The 25,183-nt window shown below is 46.9% G+C and overlaps 1 long non-coding RNA gene across 1 annotated transcript in view; it reads right to left on the reverse strand.

Annotated features, from left to right (window-relative positions):
• LOC128340011 (uncharacterized) overlaps nucleotides 1–25,183 on the reverse strand; it is a 111,351-nt gene that overhangs the window by 58,917 nt on the left and 27,251 nt on the right. The window contains exons 2-3 of the long non-coding RNA XR_008313401.1: nucleotides 17,426–17,522; nucleotides 15,730–15,821 (exon numbers count right to left, since the gene is read on the reverse strand). This is a non-coding gene — a long non-coding RNA (uncharacterized LOC128340011). The remainder of the gene's footprint in view (nucleotides 1–15,729; nucleotides 15,822–17,425; nucleotides 17,523–25,183) is intronic.

Genomic DNA, 25,183 nt, shown 5'->3' on the forward strand with positions numbered 1-25,183 from the left:
GCCTGGTGCAGAGGATGGAGGAACTTGAAAAGGCCAGTTCCATCCCTCCTCCTGACAAAGAAGCCGGGCCTTCTGGGATTCCACAGCCTGCTCCTAAGCGCACAAGGGTGGCGGCTCGGACACAATTATTGAAATCTATTTCTGATAGGTTGACTGCATTGGAGCAGAGTGCTGTCCCTGGTGGTCCGGCGGCTCCTGCGGTTCCGCCTCCCATGGCGCCTTTGCCTGGCGCTCCAGACACGGTGGTTCCGGTTCCAGTTCCCGGGGTTCCTGAGCCGGTGGCTCCCCTCGATCCTACGCCTGCTGCGCCGGCTGGGCCCAGCTCGGAAGGCCCATCAGCCCCTCTGGTTCCGGGTGAGTCTGTTACACCTACACCACCGGGAGGTACCGGCCAGTGGCCATCGGTTCCCTGGCCGATACCTGCTGTGGGCGGATGGGGAAACCCATGGTGGCGGCCTTTCACTTCACATTGGGGTATGGGCCAGTTACCGGGCATGGGTTACATGCAGGGGTATCCTGGCATTGTGGCGGGGTCACAGGGGGCGGCCGAACAAGTGTGGTTAGGACGTCAGCCTTACCCGGCGTTGCCGGCATCGGGGCCCCCCGGGGCAACCGACGATTCATCAGGTTCGACCGGAGGAGCGGGTTTCTACCCAATGGGTATAGTGCCTACTGGGCAGCATGCCCCTTACGGGGCAGTTGGGCTTCCCTTGGGGGATCATCTCCTCCCTGCTACCAGAGAGAAAATATTGAAGGGCGAATACGTGGACATATTCAGCCTCCTGTTCCGCGAACCGGAGGTGAAACATAAGGAAGGGGATTCGTGTAAGGAACACGAAGCTACAAAAAGGAAACCCATAGAAAAAACCTGGAACAATTGGCTTTCAGGTTTCACCATTTACATGGGGGTAGTTGTTCAGTCCCAACCAGCTAGGGGTCCGGCCCTGCTTAAGTATATGGACATCATACACAGGGCGATGTCGGATTTTGCAGGGACTGCGTGGGTCCGTTATGATGAAAGTTTTAGGATGAGGGCTGCTTTGGACCCTTCCCTCCCCTGGGATACCCCGTTACAGGAGCTTTGGCTGGTGATCATGTCACCATCACGGCCAGTTGAGGGAGACAGTTCCGATAGCGGCCACTTGTTATCCAGGCCGCAAGGGGGGCCTCTGGCTCCTTTGGCAGGCCATCAGTGGGTTCAACCCCACATGGTCTGTTGGGAGTTCAATAGTGGGGGTCGGTGCATGCGCTCGGCCTGTCGTTTTAGACATGCTTGCAGACTCTGTGGGGCTAAGCACCCGAGCTCGGGTTGCCCCAGATCCCGTTCCGCTGGGTCTGGTACTAGGTTCAGAACTGGGGGTGGCAAAAAAGGAGGCCCTCCACCACCCCCTTCGGGTAAAGGGACCCAGCCCAATCAACCTTGACGTGCTGGCACGGCTGTTGGGGGAATATCCAGATAGGGCTGCCACTGCCTACTTGTTGGCGGGGTTCCGGGAGGGGTTTCGGATCCCTTCTACATCTCGGCAGGTACCTACCGCGTCTAGGAACCTTCGGTCTGTGCAGGGTATGGAGGCGGTGGTTCTTCAGAAAATTAATAAGGAGGTGGCGGCGGGCAGGGTTGCTGGGCCCTTTGACCGGCCCCCCTTCCCTGAACTGCGGATCACCCCCCTGGGTGTGGTGCCTAAAAAGGCACCCGGGGAGTATCGGCTGATACACCACTTGTCCCACCCGCGTGGGTCTTCAGTAAATGATGGGATCCCTGATGCCCTCTGCTCCGTTAGGTACACATCCTTTGACCAAGCCGTGCAGATGGTTCGGGGCCTGGGGCCCTGTTGGCGAAATGCGATATTGAATCTGCATTCCGCCTCCTTCCGGTCCACCCTGCTGATTTTGATTTGCTGGGCTTTTCATTTGTGGGCCAGTTTTACTTTGATCGAGCTTTGCCCATGGGATGTTCTATCTCGTGTGCGGCTTTCGAAGCGTTCAGTACATTCCTTGAATGGGCACTGAGGCGCAGGGCGGGCCTGGCCTTTACAGCCCATTATTTAGACGACTTTCTTTTTTCAGGAAGGGCCAATTCTACTGAATGCCAGCATCTGCTGGGTTGCTTTACTGCACTGGGCTGTGAATTGGGGGTTCCTTTGGCTGCAGGAAAAACCGAGGGGCCGGTGACCCGGCTCTCTTTCCTCGGCATTGAACTGGACACCGTCGCTGGTTGTTCCAGGCTCCCCCTGGACAAGTTGGGCACCCTTTTGGTGCTGGTGAGGGCTATGGGGAGGGCTGACAGGGCTACGTTGTGGGCGCTTCAAGTGATGGCCGGTCACCTTAACTTTGCCTGCAGGGCAGTGGCTCCTGGCAGGGCTTTCCTCCACCGCCTTTGTGACATCATGTCGGGTTTGCGGGCCCGGCACCATAGAGTCAGGGTTACCGAGGGGGTTAGGGCCGACATGGCCTTGTGGGAGGCATTCCTCTTGGAATTTAATGGAGTCTCTTTCTGGAGGGAGGTGCAGCTCCTGGAAGCCGAGCTACAGGTCCATTCGGACGCTGCCGGCTTTGGGGTATACTTTCGGGGCCGCTGGTGCGCTGCCCGTTGGCCTGAGCACTGGGTTTTAAAAGGGTGGACCAGGGACTTAACATTCCTGGAATTTTTTCCCATCGTGGTGGCGGTGCACCTTTGGGCTCGTGAGTTTGCCAACTCCACAGTCCGCTTTTGGTGTGATAACCGGGCGGTGGTTCAGGTGGTTAACTCGCAGACTTCCCGTTCACCACGGGTCTTGGGTCTCCTGCGCGCGTTTGTGCTGCAGTGCCTTCGGGCGAACATCTTGTTTGTAGCGCGTCATGTCCCTGGTTTGCAGAATGATATTGCTGATGCCCTGTCTCGCTTTCAGGTGGGCAGGTTCAGGGAATTAGCGCCCAAAGCTGCTCTTCATCCGGAACCCATGCCAGCCGTGTTGTGGCAACTTGGCAGGTAGAGGCACAGCGGGCTATAGCGGCCTCGCTGGCGCCTAGCACCCGGGAGAGTTATTCTGCCAACCTGAATGCCTTTTCTAGGTTTCGGAGCGGCGAGGGGTTGGAAGAATCTTGGCCGGTCCCGAGTGTTCATCTGTTGCAGTTTCTCGTGCAGCTACGCAGCGAGGGGCGGGCGGTGTCCACCTTAAGTGGCTACATGGCTGCGCTGTCTTTCGCGGCTCAGGCGCGGGGTGTGTCTGACTGCTCGGGCGACCCCAGGGTCCGAAGAATGCTGGAAGGTTGGGCCAGGGGAGCCCCACAGGCTGGGGACGTTAGACGCCCTCTCACGTTGGATCTGATCCAATCCTTGCTTGTGCACTTACCTACGTGCTGCAGGTCCTCCTGGGAGACCATTCTTTTCCAGGCGGCCGTCCTGGTTGCGTTTTTGGGGGCCTTTCGCCCTGGGGAGCTGTTGCCTAGGAGTGGCCGCTCCCCTTGGAACCACTGTCTGCAGCTTGCTGATCTATCTCTCTCTGTGGGAGAAGCGCGTTTGGTGTTACGCAAGTCGAAGACGGATCAGAGGGGGAGGGATCAAGTGGTTCGTTTGGCGGCATCCAGTTCTCCCCTCATTTGTCCCGTGGCGGCGCTGAGGGGCTACCGGGACATGGGCCCGCGCGTTGGGGGCTGTTTATGTGCTCATAGCGGTGGGGATCCCTTGACCCAGTACCAATTTTTGGCCGTACTGCGTAGGGCCCTGGTGGCGGCCGAGGTGCCCACTTTGGGCTTCACGCTTCACTCCTTCCGGATTGGGGCTGCAACCACAGCCAGTCGGCTGGGATTGCGGGAGGAGGTGGTGATGCGCATTGGGCGCTGGAGGTCCAGTGCTATGCGGCGTTATGTGCGCTGAGCGGTTATGGTGGCACTAATGGTTTACCTATTTCCTTTTGGCAGGTGCTGGCGGAGCAGCGGCTCCGGTGCGTATCCTCATTTGCGGCCATTCGTTGGTCTTCTGGGCGTTCAAGAGGGCCAGCACCTCCCAGTAGGGCACCCAGCTGGGACTAGCTGGGCGCGCGGTTGTTTGTTGGAAGGGCATGCGGGGTATGCTATGGAGCCAGCTGCTCCCGGCTGTCTGGGATTATGTAGGCAGGTCCCCCCAGCCGGACGTTATTGTCATCCATTTAGGCGAGAATGATTTGGGCAAGCGGACTGGTGTTTCATTGGTTCAACAAGCCTCTTCCGACCTGCAAGTTTTGAGGGCCTGGCTGCCTAGGGCGCACGTTATTTGGGTTGAATGGTTGCAAAGGCGAGCATGGCGGGGGGTCCGGAGCATTCGGGGCATTGAAAGGGCCAGGCGTAAAGCATCTGCCACTATCGGTAGGTTGGTGGTGGCGGCTGGCGGGTCGGTTTTGCACCAGCCTGGGCTCCTTGCCCGTTTCCCGCACTTATATCGCCCGGATGGGGTGCACCTTTCGGAGGAAGGGTGTGATATCTATATTCGGAACCTCAGGGAGGGGCTTGTTGAACTTTTGAAAGGAAGTGGGGCAGGGAGGTCAAGCTAGGCTAACCTCCCTGTGTGGCAGGAACAGTGCGGGTTAGGGGGTAATTTCAGGTAGTAATTTGGTGAGCACCTTTGAATAACTAACTGGTAGATTGGTCAATCGCTCCCTTGTGGTTTGTGCGGCCCAGGGAGATTGATTACCAGGAAGCCAGCTTCGGGAATTCACCTGCCCTTGGGCTGCGCGGTCCGGGACGGGTGAAGACCTAGAAGTATTCAGGCCCCCTCTGGCGAGGGGGTTGGCTTTGAAGGTGGGAGGTAGGTTGTACCTGCTTCTTGCCTGAGCCAAGGTGTGTCGCCCATCAAGGTTTGGGGAAGGATGAGGTAATCCTAACCCCAACCTTAGTTTACCCGCACTGTTAAGGCAAGGTGATTAATCACCGAACTGGTTGTCAGTCCGCTATGCTTGTTAAATAAAGTCGTGGCCCTTTATCCCAAATTAATATGTGTCTGAGTCTTTTTTGGGCTGGGGTCTGGGCACAATGATTGAATGATTGATTGATTGATCGGCTGACATCCTGACTAAATTTCCCAATAGTAATACTCTGGGTGTTGTTTAAAGGAGTACTAAATTTCAATAGGCTTCCTCTAGTAAATTTAGTTAGGATGTCAGCCATCTACCCCTGTTAACTGGGCAAAGAGGCACCTTTTAACATGGTGATTCTCTTTGTTTAGCAGGGGGAGAGTAACTGGCCCTATCCACCCCCAGCACAGTACCTCCAGTGACTGTTGCTGGTGTCTGTCTTATGTTTCTTTTTAGATTGTGAGCCCTTTGGGGACAGGGAGCCATCTTATTTATTTATTTATTTATTTTTTCTCGATGTAAACTGCTTTGAAAACTTTTGTGGAAAAGTGGTATATAAATATTTGTTGTTGTTGTTGCTGACATTCAGAACAAAGAGGTGCCAGTGCAGCAAAAGAAGCAGATCAACAGAGTTTCCAAACTAACTGTACCTGTGGCCTGGGGAAGAGGCCATTTTTGGCACAACTTGAAAAAGCTGCCTCTTTGCTCAGTTAGCATCCCTACTAGGACATTCTGCAAGCAAATCAGTTGCTCTACCACTGAACTATGGCCCCATCCCCAAAGGTGGCGGACATGGGTCTCCCATCCAGGCACTGACCACACCAAGGCCTGCTTAGCGCAAGGTGGCTGTATCATATACCCTTAAACCATGCTCTAGAACCCAAAGCATGCACAGTATGTTGTCTGCCACTAAGCTACAACCCCTCTGCTGTACTACAGACCCTCCACTCCTGGACTGCCCATCACAACCAGACCCTCTGCTCTGCTCCAGACCATCTGCCCTGACATCTCTGCAGGATCCCCATTGCCTTCTCTGCAGCTGCACACTTCCCTGTGATGTGATGTTCGGGCTAGCAATCACCCTCTCCAGAGCGAACATGAATGTGCGACCATGACTTTGTCTTAGAAGTCAGTGCTCTAAGCCTAAAGCAAAAACATGAGGGAGCTACACAATACCCATGAAGCCATTTTGTTATCCTGCCATATTTTTTCCCTACATAAGAGATCCTGATGCTATTGCCCAAATCTCAAACAAGGCACTCTGATGTCAAAGACACACACACCCCACCCCAGACAATTGTCTCGACAATTGTTTATAAGATTTTATTTTCATTGGTTCTGTTGGGGTTTTTAAAAAGTGTACTCTCCATCAATGTCTCCCATTGAGCCAGAATTAAAAAGAATCAGTCAGTGAAAGAATGTTATCAGCCGTGAGTGGGGGGATAGATATATCAAAAGCTCAGAATAAGTTAGCTGCAGGAGAGAGAGGGGGGCACTGTCTGGAGCTAAATATAAATGCGCCAGCATTCATGGCGTGACGTTGCTTGGTTTAGAGCTGAAACGTCCTTGTGTTTGCCATCTTCCTTACTAATAGAGGCAGAATGCAGTTCTTATGCACAATGACAGCTTGAGTTTCTAATCAAGGAATTCCCCAAGGAACGTGCTATTGATCAAATCTAAGACTTGTAAATTAATATATTGTTTTGTTGGCCGGTAGTGGTGCGGAAGGGGGTTGCCAAAGGGATCTGGTTGATTTAAAAGCAAAACACATCACCGCCACCTCGTGTTTTTAATTATTCAGAAGCTATTTCAAAGTAAAAATCCAAAGTTGTAGCCTGCTAAACCAAATCAGTGTGGGTTCATGCACCTGATGTGCCTGACAAGCAATTTGATTTTTTACAAAAAATGCTAGAAGGAATAGCATGCATTCCGTCTTGAGAACCAGGGGAGCATACAGAAATGATACTTGCTCTGAAGAGGGGAGGGGAGGGGAGGGGAGAGGGACAGGCTGGGGATCTGCCACCATCCAGCTACCATGTCCCAGTTGAAGTGGCCCCTCCCGCTCCCAACTGCCACCACAGAGCAACTAGGGACCATCTTGCTCTGAGGGGAGGAGAGACGAAAGAAGTGAAACTAAGGCCCATGTAAAGATGTAATCATGTGGCTTGGTATATATAAATAAATAAGTAAATAAGTAAATAAGTAAATAAAGTGATTGTGTGGAAGCAAGGTAAGAGGAAAAGCTTCCCCGGTTTTCATCCAATCTTGCTTCCACACAATCACTTCTACCCAGGCTTCCCTCCTACCTTGCTTCCACACAACCAAAAATTGGGAATACACACAGCTCCCAAACTTGGGTAGAACACAGTTTTTGATTGTGTGAGTGACCTCAGTATCTTGTCTGAGGCCACTCAATGAGTGAGGCTTTGTATCTAGATTTTCTTCATAGTTGGGCTACAAAGCCAAGAGGCGTAGGAGGACATGGTTGCTGCTAAAGAGGATCAAGGTGCTGGGCTGGGTGCTGGAAATGGAGACTCAGTAGCTCAAATATCAGCAGACAGTTGTAGCTGACAGACTTCCCTATTGTCTACAGGTTCTCAAACTTGGGTCCCAGATGTTGTTGGACTACAACTCCCGTCATGCCTTTGGCCATTGTGGCTGAGGATGTTGGAGGTTGTAGTCCAACAACATCTGGGAAACCAAGAATGAGAACCCCTGCTATGGGCGAGGAACACATTTTAAAATTGAAGGTGTAGGCAGGACTACAAACCCTCAAAATGTCCTCAGCATACAAAGGGTTCCAGTGGATCTGACCAAAGGTCCATCTGGTCTAGCATTCTGTATTCCACCATGGCCAATCAAATGCCCCTGCGAAGCCCACAAGACATTTTGGTCCCTGAAGCAGAGCACCAAATGCCCCTCCCTCATTCTCCCCCAACATACACATGCCCCCTCATGTGACTGTTCCTGCCATGCCACTTCAGTGCTTGGTTGGTGACAAGTGAGAAAGCTAATGTGCCCAGCAGCAGTGGTCTTGAAAGAGGGAGAGGTGGGGAGACTTCAGCCTACAGAGTTGGACTAGAGTGGTGCCACTCATAGATTTTGGCTGGCTAGAGTGGTACCATGGCTGTGACTCTGCCAGTGGTACCAGAGATGAATGAGAAGGGAGGGATGGCTACAGATCTGCCTTTTCCCTAAATTTGCTGCCTGGAGTGACCACCCTGCTGCAAGGTAAGTCCAGCCCCGCTGCACCTTTTCTATTACCAGGATATACTATTTTCAGATGAGGTAACCAGAGATAGAATCCCCAAGAGGCCCCATAGTCCTGGGCCTAAGGACACCAGGCTCTGAGAAGGTGCTGGAGGAGTCAGGGTTTTGGTCCATTTTCTCCAAAATTGGATGTTCAGATGGAAAGGCAGGCAGTGTCAGTGTTATGACTAGGGAACTCAACAAGCTAGCAAAGGTGTAAGAAGATGCCAAGAAGGGTTTCTGAGGGGCTCCTGAGCAGTAAATTTGAACCTGGGGGTAACCAGAACTGTACATAGTGCTCCTAACTGACTTATAGAAACACATTGTGATTCTTGCAATTTTGTTTAATCACTTTCCTTATTATATTTAGCATAGAGTTTGTCTGTTTAAAGGCTGCACATTAAGTTAACATTTTCAGTCATCTATCCACCATGATCATGACCCAGGCCACGCAGAGGCCCATTGGGCATGTGCGGTGGCCTCCAAAATGGCCACCGTGATGGGGGTGAGGCCTGGAATGGGCCAAAAACCACCTGAACAGGGCGATTTCATACATAATGGAGGCCGGTGGCGGGAGGGGGAACCACCAGAGACACCACCCCTCCACGGCCTCGGAAAAGATCCCCCCCGGAGGAGTAAGTACAAAATAATAATATTTTTAAATGATCATGAACCACCACCACCATCCCCGAAAAGCCGGGGAGGGGGTTGGTTTGGTGCTGAACCAAACTGGAGGAGTTCAGTTCAACACCGGACCATCGAACCAGAGGCGTAACTATAGGGGGGCAGGGGGGGCACGTGCCCTGGGCGCCATCTTTTCTGGTCACGTGGGGGGCGCCGCCATGACAAAAAAATTTCTTTTAATTTTTTTTAAAAAAAATTGTTAATACAAATGTTTCCTGCTCAGTGCAGCAGCGCTGCAGCAGTCAAGGGAGCGTGTCGGCGCCCCCTCCTCCACGAGCGGTCCCTTCTGCGCCGCCCGCGCCCACCCCCATTGTTTTGCTGATGCCTGGCGGCCAGTCAGTGGCCTGGCTTGGCGGCGGTGGCAGGCGCTTGTGAGGAAAAACCTAAGTATAATGTAGTATGTTGGGGGGACGGGGGGGCGCCATTTCAGTGCTTGCCCCGGGCGCCGTTTTCCCTAGTTACGCCTCTGCATCGAACCGAACAGGTTCAATGTTGAACCTGTTCAAAATCAAACCTGGTCAAACATCCCTAGTAGTCACAGCCAGTTCAGAGCCCAACAGTGTATAAGCAGTAGGCCTGTGCACAAATGCAGATATCAGGATCAGGTCTGACCTGATCTAATCCGAACTCCCAAATGTTGGTTCAAGGTCTTTTGCACCCTTTGGAATGTTGGACCCTTCAGAACTCTTCTGGTTTGGGACTGGGGTCAAAACCAGGTATTTTACTGACCAACCTTTCAGGCAATTTTTTAAAGTAACCAGGATACTGACTGTGAACCGGGAAGTAACCTAACACCAGATAATTGCAGGGGAAGTGATGCATCAGAGAACTGCAGCAGAAACCCAAAAATCAGGTGCTTGAGAGTAAAATATGGGCTTAATAACTTAAAACTTTTTAACAAGGAGATATGCACAAGCAGGGAGGCCAATACAGGGCAGAAGATGGGTATTTCCACTCCAGCTGTGATCGCAAAAAAGAAAGAAAAGTAGACTCTCACCACCATTTGGAGCTCCAGAAAACTCCTCGCCACTCCCCGCAAAGCTGTTCGGAGAAGTCTGAACTGAAATGGGCTTCCCAAGGTCGGATCGGGAACTTCTCCCACCTCCTCCAAAATGGCCAATACTGGGAAGTTTTTCAAGTTCCCAATCAGACATTGCACAGCCCTAGTAAGCAGCAGCCCTACCCATACTAATCCAGCCCTGCCCCTAAGCCCGAGAGAAAGGAGAAACTTCTAAACTTCCATAAGTCAAAGTTTCTTTTCTCTAAGCAGATTCAAATGTGCAGAAATAGTATGTGGCATAATCATTCCTGGGCCATACCATTTCTGGCTTTAGATGGGATGGTACATTTTTAAAATCCTTGACCATGTAAAAAATCATGGATGTCACAGAGAAGAGTTTTAGTCCAGTTCATCCATGGCAGGAGCCGGAATAATTCATTGTTGGAACTCTGCAATCATTTTTGTGTGGTTTGCTTTAAAATATTTTACTGTTAATAAGGCCAGAGAATAGGTCATCCTGATGAATTGGTTAAGAGGTTTATGAGCCTTCGGAAGCCATTTATGCATTTTTCTCTGGGTTATTAACTCAGGGGATAGAATTTTAGGCATACTAAAAACTACACAGTGAGAGGAACTACACACAAGAGCTCTATTTTCTAACAAACCAAAAGCTCGTTGAGCACACTTCACAAGAGCAGCCCATTAAAGCACCCATCTCCCTCACATTCCTAAGTTACATCATTTATCCTGAACCATGAAAGGGCCCTTTTTGCTCCACCATTTAGAAAGAGCTAGAGAGTGGGGGGAGAAGCTGAGACCATCTCCTAGCCAGGCACTTTGAATATGTTGGCGTTAGGCTTTCACAAAGCATGACGCCTGACCTGCTTAGCTAGAAGGTGCTTGTGACGCTTCATCCATCACCACTTTTTTCTAAATATTATTGATGTGCTGTGATGTCAGTCAACAGGACTTCAGCCATGAAGCAAGAACCTCTCTGTTTGTTGGTATCTGAGATCCTTTAGCTGAAGATGTTGAGGATTGAATAATGAATCTTACATAGGAAGCTGCCATATACTGAGTCAGACCATAGTTCCATCTAGCTCAGTATTGTTTACACAGACTGATGGAGGCTTCTCCAAGGTAGCAGGCAGGAATCCTTCTCAACCCTATCTTGGAGAAGCCAGGGAGGGAACTTGGAACCTAGATGCTCTTCCCAGAGCAGCTCTATTCCCTGAGGGGAATATCTTGCAGTGCTCGCACTTCTAGTCTCCCATTCATACGCATTCATACGCAAATATATTTATTTAATACATTTCTATACCGCCCAAAACGCAAGTTTAAAAACAGCCAATAAAAGATTAAAACATTTCAACAATTAAAATTAATAGCTAAAACTATTAAAACACAATTACAACAGTATCTAATTAAAAGCCTGGGTGAAAAAATGCATCTTGACTGCCTTTTAAAAAGTTGTAAAAGATGGGGAGGCTCTTATTTCAGTAGGAAGTGTATTCCAAAGCCTCAGGGCAGCAATGGAGAAGGCCCGCCCCCAAGTAGCCACCAGACGAGCAGGTGGCAACTGCAGACAAACCTCTCCAGATGATCTCAATGGGCGGTGTGGTTCATCACGAAGAAGACATTCTCTTAAACACCAAGGGTGCAAGCTGTTTAGGGCTTTATAGGTTATAACCAAAACCCTGTACTCTTCCCGGAAACTTACCGGCAGCCAGTGTAGATGTTTTAAGACAGAAGTGATATGGTCTCTCCGAGATGAGCCAGAGACCAATCTGGCCGCCGCATTCTGGACTAACTGCAGTTTCCAGACTACATACAAAGGCAGCTCCACATAGAGCGCACTACAGTAGTCAAGTCTGGAGGTGACCAGCAGATGTACTACTGTTCTGTTCTATTGAAGTATCAGAGCTCTTTCTGGTGGTGGCTCCTTTGATGGAGGGTCAGCGAACCCTCTGGTGGCTGCTCTGTTTTTCCCCACAAGAACATGAACCAACAGAACTTCTGGGGCATTGTGGGAGGCGGGGAGAGGGGTCAGAATGGCAGCCATCAGGATGCCACTGCTCCTTATATTTTATACTAATAAAATGTGCTCCATATAGTTTATTAATAAATTAATAAATATATTAATAGATTATTAATATATTAATGGATTATTAATATATCATTATATTGTTGTTATATTATTAGTATATATTATTGATGTATTATAATACATTGCTCATATTTTATATTAATACAATCTTTTAAAAATACATTTTGATATTTACATACAATTTTAATCGAAAAACCCGTTGTTCTTGCATGCTACAAGATCACTCACCCACACACACACCCACTTCTTCATGACAAATAGACGAAGCCAACATGAACCAAATGGCCCACAGGTCATTAGCTGTGTGGCAAATGATATTTGAACTGAATAGACCTGATTCCATTTAGCACATAACAAATGCATACTTCTAATCAGAAATGGGGAGCTCTTGGATGGAATTCCCTCAGATTGCTTTTTAATGCCACAGTAGCTCTGCATGTTCCTAAACCTTTTATAATTGTTCATCACCAATCAGGGAAAGAAATATACCTAGAAGTGCTTCAGACGAGAGAGAAAAGAAAATCTTCAGCTTAATTTACTAGAGCTGATCTGGTAAGGCTTTTTAAATAGTCTACAAGTTCTTGTTGTTTAATTAAATTATCTGAAATGTCATATTAACTCAAGAAAGAATTCCAGAAGTATTATGAACCCTTCCCTGAACGTGCAAGTTGCTTCCTCTAATTTCAGAATCAATACTCTACAGTACTACTTGGATTCTGAAAAAGAGCTGAGTTTTAAAAGGAATATTAAAAAGGGGCATCATGCACTCTGCTTCTTCAAAATATTGTCATAACGTGCTGCCTACTGCGCGGCAATAAGACCTCCATGAAGAAAGTCAAAAAACTAACTTTGACAACAGACAACCCAAGACCCAGGATGGCTCATTCCAATCACTAAGACAGAGATCAAGCCTGATAGTTTTGTTTATTCTTTAACTGCCAAGAAGGAAGAGGAAGAGGAAGAGGAGGAGGAGGAGGAGGAGGAGGAGGAGGAGGGATATTTTAAGAACACCACCTCCCCCGATTCTTGGCATCCATTGTAAATGTTGCTGTGCCAGGCAGAGAATTACACAGACAGTTTAGCAAATAAAATCTTAGACTCGAACCGACGAGAGCTGGGTTCAAATCTCTGCACATCTGTAAAGACGTTATTTATAAAGTGCCTAACATCTTTTAACCTGAGATTCTATATAGGGCGGTGTACAAATACAATAAATAAATAAATAAATAAATAAATAAATTTTCTAGGCACTGTATATTGACCCAAAAATGGGCCTGCTGGCAGGCAATCAATTTAATACATGTAATACAAAGAGGAAACAGGGGGCACTGCAGAAACAGTCCTGAATGGAGAGGGAGCCAAATAGCAGCTGTCCTCTGCTAAGCTGATAGTGATTGGCCCAAGATGTTGATTTGGTCTTCCACCCTAACCTGTCTCACATGGCTGTTGTAAGGACTAAATGGGAATCCCTGTTTGTGCCACCCTGAGAGCAGGATTTGTATACAATGCATGCAATCTTATATCTATTTCCAAAAAAGCTGGCAATGTTATGATCCTTATGGACTCATAACCAGAATGCCTGCAGGTAAGAGGGAGGTTGTGGCAGACTTGGGGTCACTGCAGATACTCAGTTTCACAAAAATCGGAAGGGGGGGGGAACCTAAGTGGAACAAACCCCCACTTGTTCCTACAATCAGATTCTGTACCAAAGGACTTGAAAATAGCTAATGTAACTCTGATTTTCAAAAAGGGATCCAGGGGGGATCTGGGAAACTACAGGACAGTTAGCTTAACTTCTTTGCTGGGTAAATTGATGGAAAACATACTTAAGGACAAAATTGTTAAAAATATAGAAGAACAGCCCTTGTTGAAGGAGAACCAGCATGGCTTCTGCAAGGGCAAGTCTTGCCTCACTAACCTTTTGGAGTTCTTTGAGAGTGTCAACAGGCATATGGATAAAGGTGATCCGGTTGACATAGTATACTTGGACTTCCAAAAAGCTTTTGACAAAGTTTTTTAGTCAAAACTTTTTTGACTAAGAGACCAATGGCTCTTGAGAAAATTTAGCAGTCATGGGATAAGGTGACAGGTTCATTTGTGGATCGGTAAGTGGTTGAAGGACAGGAAACAGAGAGTAGGAATAAATAGACAGTTTTCACAATGGAGGGAAGTAAGAATTGGGGTGCCCCAAGGATCTGTACTGGGACCAGTGCTCTTTAACTTGTTCATAAATGATCTAGAAGTTGGGGTAACCAGTGAAGTGGCCAAATTTGCAGATGACACTAAACTATTTAGGGTAATGAAATCCCAAACAGATTGTGAGGAGCTCCAAAAGGATCTCTCTAAACTGGGTGACAAAATGGCAAACATGGTCCAGTTGTAAGCATTTAAAAGTGATACATATTTGGGGCAAAAAATCCCAACTTCACATATACACTGATGGGGTCTGAACTGTCAGTGACTGACCAGGACAGAGAACTTGGGGTCATGGTGGACAGTTGCCTGTGGGCTTCTCAGAGGCATCTGGTGGGCCACTGTGTGAAACAGGATGCTGGTCTGGGTGGGCCATGGGCCTGATCCAGCAGGGCTGTTCTTATGTTCATATGTTAACACATTTTCCCCTTAACAATCTGTCTCCACTGCATTCCATTTTCAAAGTCATAAGAATAGCCCTGCTGGATCCATTCCAAGCATGGAAACAGCCTTTTCACAGCTGCCGCACATTGAGTTGACACTTTCCATGAGCTGTCCACCATGACCCTAATATCTCTCTCTTGGTCACTCATCGACAGCTCAGATCCCATCAGCATATATGTGAAGTATGGGGTGGGGGAGTTGCCCCAATATGCATCACTTTACACTTGGTTACATTGAACCTCATTTGCCACTTTGTTGCCAACACCCCCATTTGGAGAGATCCTATTGGAGATCCTCACAATCTGTTTTTGATTTCATCTCCCTAAAGAGTTGGTGTCATCTGCAAATTCGGCCACCTTGCTGCTTACCTGTGCCTTCCATCTAGCCCACATCAGACCCTGCACATGGCTGTAGGGTCCACTTGCCAAAAATATGCATTCCTTCCAGCATCCGAGGAACTTAAATATTCACTTTGCCCTTCAGTGTTCAAGTCATGGATTAACCCAGTTTCCTAGTATGCTCCTGAGCTGTAAAACGCTGCTGCAGTAAGCAGAGTTGGGAGTTTGGGACAGAGCACCTGAAATACCATAAAAACAACTTCCAGATTATTTAATGAACTTTTATATGAAGGCAATACATCCCATTGCTCCCTTCACAACAACTTAAGGCCTGTTTCTACAGCTACATCATCTACACTTTTTAATAAGGATCTTAATATTGCTTGTTTCAAATCCCATCTGAGTAGAGGTGCTCACCTAATTAAAAAAAATTGAGCTATGCATTCCAAGTAGAAGAACTAATAAAAAGCTGATGGAGTCACCTTGCCTGGAACGGCAAAATAAAATAATGCAGCCTCTGTTGTCAACATTGCCACCATTACTCACTAAAGATGTGTTGGAGCTGTGTTGGCAAAGAGTCTTTCATTTTTCATATTTTACAGTAAATGTCTGATATTTTCTGGATGTGAGGTCTATTCAGTTGTGAATGTTAACAATTTGAAAACTCAGAGATGCACCAGAAAATAGAGGCAGTCACCTAAATGGATTGATATGAAGTGGCTATGGGTGAGCTCTCGCCTCCTAACTTTGGATTGGCTTGGAGACGATCCCATTTCTTCCACCCAGATCAGGAGGAAATTGGATCATTTTCCAATCCAAGTCTTGGAAAATGAACTCACTCTCCACCAGCCCAGCACATCTCTCCCCACCCACCACAAAACACATGTTCCCCAGGTGTTTACTTACTGGTCTGGTTGGGGGCTGTGGTGGCAGCAAGGTGGGTGGAAAGGGTTTTTCCTTCCTTCGCTCCCTCTTTGCACTACTCTTTTGACAGTTGACTGGACACCACCACCAACAACAACAATAATAATAATAAATTACAACAGCAGTAACAACAATAAGAAAACAAAACCATGTGTTGGCCACCCCATAATGATAGTTCTCTGGGTGGTCAAAGAAGGTCGGTTTTATATTTTGTTATGGGGCAGCTAACAAATAAATTTTTTGTTGTTGTTTGTTGTTTTACTTAAAATATTCTGGCCTTCCAAGGCAGATCATAAAATAATACCTTCCAAACAAAATACTGCAAACAAACTTAACTCCAACAATTAACACCAAAATTAAATTAAAAGGCAGCCACAGTTTTAAAAAGATGAACATGGGAAGCTGCCTTCTACCGAGTCAGACCATTTGTCCATCTAGCTCAGTAATGTCTGCACAGAGTGGCAGCAGCTTCTCCCACATTGCAGACAAGAGACTCTCTCAGCCCTATCTTGGAGATGCCAGGGAGGGATGGGTTTCCCAGAATGGCCTCATCCCCTAAGGGGAATATCTTACAGTGCTCACATGTAGTCTCCCATTCAAATGCAAACAAGGGTGGACCCTGCTTAATAAAGGGGACAATTCATGCTTGCTACCCCAAGACCAGGTCACCTCCTCTTATAATATTAGAAACAGTAAAAACCAAAATTATCCATTAAAAGCTAAGGAGAATAGAATAGTCTCCATCTGGCATTGAAACAATAAAAAGGTCCGCACCAGCCAATTGTCCTTGGAAAGAGCATTTCATTGGAAAGAGCACTACCACTGAATAGATCCTGTACCTGGACACCATGCATCACACCTCTGATGTTGGGGTACCTGAAGCAGGGCCTCTGATATAAAACATAACAAGAGGTATGTTCTGGCTTTCACCCTCCGTGATGGAGCCCAACAGACCTGACCAGTGTCAATAAGAACACAAGAACAGCCCTGCTGGATCAGGCCCAAGGCCCATCTAGTCCAGCATCCTGTTTCACACAGTGGCCCACCAGATGCCACTGGAAGCCTACAGGCAAGAGTTGAGGGCATGCCCACTGTCTGGCTGTTACTCCCCTGCAACTGGTACCCAGCTATGAACTGAGTTTCTTAGAACATGGCCCAGAATTCTCTGCAACAGCCTGGGATTCTATGAGAGATGCAGGAGTTCCTTTCACAAGTAAATTGATGTAGAAAGGATTCCTTGAAGGAACACATTTTGAAAACCACTGGCCTAGAGCATGCCTCCTACTTTTTCATAATTTTTTTAAAGCTGCAATCCTTCTTGGCTTCTCATCATTTCAAATGCCATTTAAGCCATGTTTCCAGGTAGAATAACTAACTTTATATGGGAACCTTGCAGCATTCAGTACAAGAGTGGAACAAAAGATGTACAATTAACGTAAAGACACTCTCTAAGCTTCTTGCGCTGCACTTGTATTTTCAGAATAGTTTAATTAAAGTTTCTGACATAAAGACAGCTATTTCTGGTCATTTGTTCCGAGCCGATTATCCTGCAGAGAGAGGGGGGTAAGGTTACTGGGGTGGGGGGGACGACTTAACAGTAGCCTAGCTGCTTGATTCATTTCAGAACAATACAGATGTATAATTATATTGAAAGATTTTTTTAAAAATAGGAGCTTACCTGTGTAATTTTCCTATCTTTTCAGAGATATTACTGTACAGCTGTAGACTTGACAATGAAGTGGTATTCAGCAAAACCAGTTATACAGATGAGGAACCTATACCACAGAAAGAGAAGTGGTTAGCACACTATGCAACTCAAAACATCAAAAGAGAGGGGAAGGGTGAACTCCAAAATGCTGCATTATACTTATATCCCCATATCCCCATGGGCTACAAAGAAATACAAAATATTGGATTATATCTTAGAAAACATACAAAAAGATAATTATGAGAATCAGAGCCAGAGAGCTGTCCAGGCAATATGCTAGCTGATACACCAGTAGTGACCAGTAAGGCTAGAATGGAGTGGTGGTGGTGGTGGTGGTAAATGAGCCACAGGTGTGGCTCATTCCCACTCCACTCCACTCCACTCCACTCCACTCTCCTCTCCCTACCCCACCCCACCCACCCTCGCTCTCTCTTCTATACCCCCCTGCCATATTAACCCCAGGTGGAACAGGGGATGGGGGAACCAGGAAAATAATCATCCCAGTTAACAGGGGTGAGAGAAGGAAGAGCGAGGGAAGCAGAGCAGGAGGGAGGCAGGAGAGGAGAGCAGGAATGTGCTGCACCTGCCCCTCCATGCCACCATACCAGCCACTACTGTGATTCACAAATTGTTTATATCTCTACCTAGTGAGATGAGCCACTGGCTAGCTTGCATGAACGAAGTCAAAGTTGTAGCCTTGGTGGATCTTCCTGCTTCCAGCTCCATATGATAACAGTTTCCAGCTCTGTAGGTTCTTAGTTGTAGCTCCTGGAATTATCCAAAGGGGCAGTTTCCAAAGACAAAAACAAAAAAAACACCACACACACACACACACACACACACACACACACAGAACTCCATCTGCCTGGAGTTTTACAAAACTTAGGCACCCCAAATATTTACTAATCATGATACTCACGTCAAAAGTCAACGCAGCCAAAACAATTGCTCAGCTCACCCTGACATAAACAGTATGGTGGCAGCAGAATTCAACACCGTTCTGTTTTCTTAACTACCTTTTATTCAGTATCGTTTTTCTCTTTGTCACACAGCCCTATGCTTCCATTGCACTCATTTACTACTTGATTTCCTTTACTACTAAATGAGTGCAGGTGGGATGGGAGGAAGGTAGCAGGGATGGTATCCTTTTCTGAGGGGACTTTGCCTGTAGCCTTTGCACCCAGATCCAATGCAGACACGAGACAACAGTAATGGAGTAAAATGGGCCACAACTGTATTGATTTGCATTCTGATTAACCAAGGAGGACTGGTGCTTTACCACTATAGTTCGGGAGCGAAAGATTCACTGCTGCAGCACAAGGCCACTTTCCAAACTAGCTGCTCCTCAGCAGCAAAATGCCTCAGTTTGGGCAAGTCTCGTTCGGAACGTAAACAGCCGGGGGAGCAGTCTCGCAGCAACTAACAACCCGGGGGGGGGAAACAACTTTTTCACGCCGGATATACAACGTCCTTCCTCTATATTGCAGTGATTCAATTCACAACAAGGCGTTGGAAATGTGAATAGCAATAGCAATAGCAATAGCACTTACATTTATATACCGCTCTATAGCCGAAGCTCTCTAAGCAGTTTACAATGATTTAGCATATTGCCCCCAACATTCTGGGTACTCATTTTACCGACCTCGGAAGGATGGAAGGCTGAGTCAACCTTCAGCCCCTGGTCAGGATCGAACTTGTAACCTTCTGGTTACAGGGCGGCAGTTTTACCACTGCGCCACCAGGGGCTCATAGCACTCTGCTGTCTGCGTAGGGACTGCGGTGTCATGATGCAGGAAGTATGGAAGCACACTTCTCAGATACATCCTGACCCCGTTGTAGGGTCTAGTCTGGAAAGCACAGAGTCAAACCTAAATGCATAGGGTGGGGGACACACCTTGGCTCCAGGCAGCATCAACTCTATGGCTGGTGCTGCCCATCTTAGCCAACCCAATATCAAGGCACCTTGACATCACCACCCCTAAGCTGCCATGCCTTTAAAGCTGCTGATTCCAAAGCAAGTTGGAGTCAGGGGTGAGCGGGTTCAAAGAACCTGGGCTGCCGGTGAAAGGGGCCGCCATGCCCTCATTGCGTGTGATGTCACGTGCAAAGGGGGAATGGCCTGGTCACCAGAGAGCCCACCCCAGCATGGTTAGAGTGCTGGACTAGGACCGGGGAGACCCAAGTTCAAATCCCCATTCAGCCATGAAGCTAGCTGGGTGACTCTGGGCCAGTCACTTCTCTCTCAGCCTAACCTACTTCACAGGGTTGTTGTGAGGAGAAACTCAAGTATGTAGCACGCCGCTCTGGGCTCCTTGGAGGAAGAGCAGGATGTTAATGTAAAAATAAAATAAATAAAAATTAAATTAAATTTCCAGGCAGCACTTGCAGCTGGACCACAATTATTTCCCTTCCTCTTCCTTGCTGGAGCAAGAGGAAGGGAGATAAACGCAGCCCAGCAGCAAGTGCTGCCTGCCTGGAAATGAGTTCTGGAGAGCTTGCACGGGCTCCATGGGGCTTGGGCCCCTCTCCTTTGCATGTGACATCATGTGCAAAAGGGACATCACATGACCAGCAAGGGCGAGGAGGGGAAATACATGCAATCCAGCAGCAAGTGCTGCTTGGAAATTAGCTCTGGAGGGCTTGCATTGGTTATATGGAGCCCAGGCCCCACCCTCTTTGCACATGACATCACACGCAAAGGGGGAGGCACTGGCGGAACCTAGGACTGCCACTCCACTGGCTGAGGCACTGGTTGGAGTAAGTCCTAAGCCAGCACTCCCTGAGCCGCGAAGCCTCTAGCGATTGTCAAGGACTCCTTCATTCGCCAAACGTGTGCCTAAAGGTGCTCACAAATCCTACAGCACACCTTATAAACTGCCCTGTACTTGCCATTGTGACCAGGAAATCTAACTAACTAAGGCCCATAGTGCGAGGCAGGTGGAAAAGATTCCCAGCTAAGGCCGCTCTGCCAGGAGCCAAAAACTTCCTACCCGGCTCTCATAAGGACAACCAGCCAAATCCTGAGCTATGGCCAGGGATGAGTGGGAGGGGCATGGCCAGAGCAAGGGCCATGCAAGCCCTGCCCCAATGGGCCCACCAACCAATCAGAGGCCCACATTTGCCTTGTGCCTCATTCAAGAGGCTGGAGCAAAGAGCCCACCGCTGAGAAAAGATGAAGGGTGTGGCCAAATTCAAGCAAATAGAGGTACGAATCTTCTGTACAACCCCAGCTGAGGAAAAAGGCCCCTTTGAAAAGTGGTGATTCTCTCATATTTAGCAGAGGAAGAGTAACTGTCCCTATGAAACCCCAGCACAGCACCCCTACAGTGGTTGTTGCTGGTGTCCACCTTATATTTCCTTTTTGAGTGTGAGCCCTTTTGGCACAGAAAACCCTCTTATTTATTATTTATTTTTCTATGTAAACTGCTTTGAGCACTTTTGTTGAAAAGTGGTATACAAATATTTGTTGCTGTATTAGTAGTAGTAGTAAGAGCAATCAAGCAGTCAATCCAAAGCAAGACAATCAAAACGGCATAACTGCACAGACGTTTTTGCAGGGGGGACGCCAGACAAGAGACAAACACTAAAGGGGAATAACAGATGCCCTGAATATTAGATGTGACCCCCTTAAAATATAAAGGTTAAATATAAGTTATACCTGTATTTACCCAAAGGCACAGCACTCTGAATTTAAGATGACCCCACCTCAATTTATAACATCAAGGGACTTGTAGAGGAACTAGTCTTGCATTCAGGTAAATACAATAGGCTTTTTAGGGAAAGGTCAATTAGAAAGGATTACAGCAGAGATTGGAAAGAAGCTTAATAGAATTTACTAACAAACAAGGAAGGCTTCAGAAGACTACAAGTTAAGCCACACAGTACACAGACACCTTCCCCCTCTCTCTCCCCACAAGTAACCAAAGCTCTTTCCTTCTTAGATTCCAGCTCATTTTCTGAATTGCTATGCTTGTCTCTGCTGTGAGTGTGTGCTAGCTTTTTGTAGATCATCTGCTACAAACTACCCAGATGGCTGGGGAGGGATACCATCAACTAGATCCTTCATTCTTATGCGATCCAAATTTAAAATAATTTCATTTCAAGTGACTATCAGCTGCTTGGCAGATTAATAAGTCTGAATCAGAACCATTAAGAGTTGGACCAGGTGGGAGTTTGGCCACCACTAAAACGGAAAGGATTGCATAAAAACAATGCATTAAAGTAGCTTTAGCCGCTGGACCATGGCATACAGAACCACTGCATTCTTGAAACAGGAGAGTGTAGGACCAGGTAGATTTCAATACTTTCACAAAATTACTCTTCCCCCGGAATCCCTCTAGAACTTTGGGAATTCTTCCAATCTAAGTTGCTTCAGGATGTTATTTTTTGAGGGGGATAAGGGCTTCACATGTCTGTCCTTGGGAAAGCATGACAAAGCTTCTAGAATCTTCTCTACGCCTTCTGCCAGTACACTGGAGCTCCATATGAAAGTCTGTACAATGTAAAGTAAATTTACATTATTCTAGCTAGCTTGGTCTCCCAATATCAAATATTCAAAGGCATTTGGATTAAGAACAAATTTATTCCCCAGCCTCAGACCCCCATGAGGGTGCCTGCGAGTCTGAGCTTCACACAGCCTTCTTATCTTGGAATCTCCAAGGCTGCTTCTGAATGCATCCCACCTAAGCCCCATAATTCCTCATGAATTTAAAACAGAGTGGTAATTATACTTCTTCTGGAGGCACAGACCTTTAGCGCTACAACATGACGCCCCATTAGAAAGACTAGCGCATCTGCGCACAATGGAAGGAAGCCCTCAAATCCTTCCACAGTGAATGACATTTTACAAGTCCAATAGATAATTTAATAAGTGTAGCTCTGGCATTATACGGCAGCTGCCACAGGAGGATGCTTTCCACAGTCCTCTTCCATTTTACTTTTAATTGCTAAGTTAAAATGCAGGGTCCTTTTTGTAGCTGTGCAGTACTCTGCAAGAAGGATATACAAATTGAAACAAGAGGCCTTTCTTCCCAATTTATTTAAGAATGTATAGCTGGTTTTTTTCTGCTATCTAGACTGCAAAGCAGCTGACAGCACATTAAACAATATTCATAAAAAGCCTGGCCAACATCCAGGCAAATGGATGACAGAAGAATGTTTTCCATCATGGAAGGGGGGATGGGTGATTTTTGGCAATCCCCCCTCCCTCCCCCAGTTACTTGTGCCTGCCAGAACTACATCCCAGAGGGACATATTGTCAGCAGGCAATCGGAACTACATTCAGCCCTCAGGGACATATTGTCAGCAGGCAATCGGTGGAAATGACCCTTTACCTGAGAGAACATGCTCTCCTGTCAGTGTTTCATTAGACCAGATGTCAGTCCAATACTAACTTTTATTGTGAAAGGTACAGTCTTGGGCTGGTATTTATAATCTCTCTATTCTATTCTTCCTCCAAACAACTCAGGGTGCCATACTAGGCTGTAGGGCTGAGCAAAGCTTCAACTGATCCGAATATCCCAATATTTGATCCGAATATCCCATCAAATACTGAATGTCAAATTGAACCTTTAGGGTTCCAGTTATCATCATCTAGTGACTGAAACAATGAGGAAAATTACTCAAAGTAATTGCTCCCATGTTAAAAGCATTACACTGGCTGACCATATGTTTCCAGGCAAAATATAAAGTGTTGATGATTACCTATAAAGCCCTATATGGCTTGGGCCCAGAGTATTTAAGAGAGCGCCTTCTGCTTCAGGACCTCCACCGCTTATTAAGATCTTCAAGAGAGGTCCACGTGCTCATCTGGTGGCAACTCAGGACTTGGCCTTTTCTATAGCTGCCCGAGGCTTTGGAACAAACTCTCTGTTATTGTAAGAGCTTCCCCATCTCTAGCAGGGTTTTAAAAAGTGCTCAAGACATACGTATTTCACCAAGCCTTTGATTAGCTGTAAGCTGTTTTTTGTTGTCGTTCTGCTATTTTAAATAGTTTTGAAATTTTTATAATGGTTTTAATTTGGTTTTAATTCTGGTTTTATTGCTTGCTTTGTAAACCGCCACAAGTCATTGATAGAAATGTAATAAATAAATAAATAAATTACGCAACTTCCATTTGCACAATCCTTGCATTTTGCACACGAGTGCTCTTGCCCAACTGCATGCACATTTTGTTACAAGGCAGATGGAACACTGTGCAATATGTCAGCCACTTTTCTCCTAGCCCAGCCTGCTCTCAGTATGAGAGCCTGTTGGGTGAAAAGTGTTTGTGGTTGCAGAATGCTCTTTTTGATGTTAAAATCAGATCTGGAGGGCAGATGTGAAGAAACAAGCATGGCAACCACCATCACATTATCCTCTTTCCAGCTGAGGTACTGGCAAAACAGGCCAGGCATAGGATGCAAACTATTTCTATATTTCTATACTTTTAAGATACATTTAATATATTGTTTATATACTGCCTACTTCTAATGGCTCTAGGCAGTTTACAACAAAAACAAAACTATCTTCCAGTGGAACAAATACCAGTGGCTGGACACAAAGCAATTCAAATGAAGCTAAGGATGTTGCTCCAGCAACTGTCTGGAGCAAACTGAGCATTCATAGTCTTGCAGTCAGAATACAGCCTGCAGTGTGGTTGAGGAGTCTCCTGCTACCCCATTGCAGCAAACATCTAAGAAATAACAAGCCCTTTAAAGTACAAGACCTTTCCTCAGAGAGTGAAGAGCTAACACTGTGACTGCAGAACTATTAAAGTTCAAAGTTGGCTCCAGACAATTGCTGGAACAACATGCTTAGCTGCAGCTCTGAGTTGCCTTGCATAGGGTGGTAATGCTGTGGGTGGAACTGGGCAGAATCTTGGTGATCAGAGGGCAGAGCTTGGAATTTACTGGCTTTTTCAACTACAATTCAGGTCTGGCAGAGTATAACTTTATTTCTGGAAGGAATCACATTTGTCCTGAGCACCTGCTGTCATTTCTTTTCCATTGGCTGATTTCTGGACACACAGGAACAGAAAACAAAGAGTAGGTTGTAGCAACACAAGACAAACTAAAACAGGTTCTCAGTCTGGTTTAAGTATTTATGGAGTGCTTATCAGAGATGTCCAAGTGCCTCCATGCATAATTTATTTTGTACCGCATATAAAAACACACACTTGCACCTGGGAGCATCTAATTTAATTAGTTTACATTGAACACTTAATAGCCCTTAACTAGTGTTTCCAGATAGTTTGACAACTGTTTCTGCAACTGTTAATTAGTCTACAAGGTTCATTTCCTGCTAACAGCCAGTTCTATGGTTTTCCTGGGACAGCGTGACCCTGCAGGTGGCTATGGAGGTCAGTGTTCAGGTTAACAAGGTTTCTGAGACTTCAGTGAAACTTTATGAGAACACAAATGCCCAGGGAGGAAGGAGTTACTACAGTACAGAGTTACAGTAAGAGCTCCAATTTATCATGGGTTCAAGGGGGCTTCCAGAAACCAACATTCAGGTCTGAAGGGGCCACAAAAAGTGGAATTAGCATAGAGAATACCACTCAAAGGCTGATTGCAGAGATTATGAGAAACATAAAGCCCACCAGAGGTGCTCTAACTCCCAGACCTTGAGGCCCCAGTCTGTGGCCTCCAAGGTCCGGGTGGTGTCCAAATAGCCAGGGGGACTTCCGGAAGCCACCCCATGCCCACCCCATTGTGCCAAACCTCTGTTTTGTTTTGTTTTTATTTCAGC

Source organism: Hemicordylus capensis, chromosome 1 (genome assembly GCF_027244095.1).
Source record: "Hemicordylus capensis ecotype Gifberg chromosome 1, rHemCap1.1.pri, whole genome shotgun sequence".
Classification (NCBI taxonomy): Eukaryota; Metazoa; Chordata; class Lepidosauria; order Squamata; family Cordylidae; genus Hemicordylus; species Hemicordylus capensis.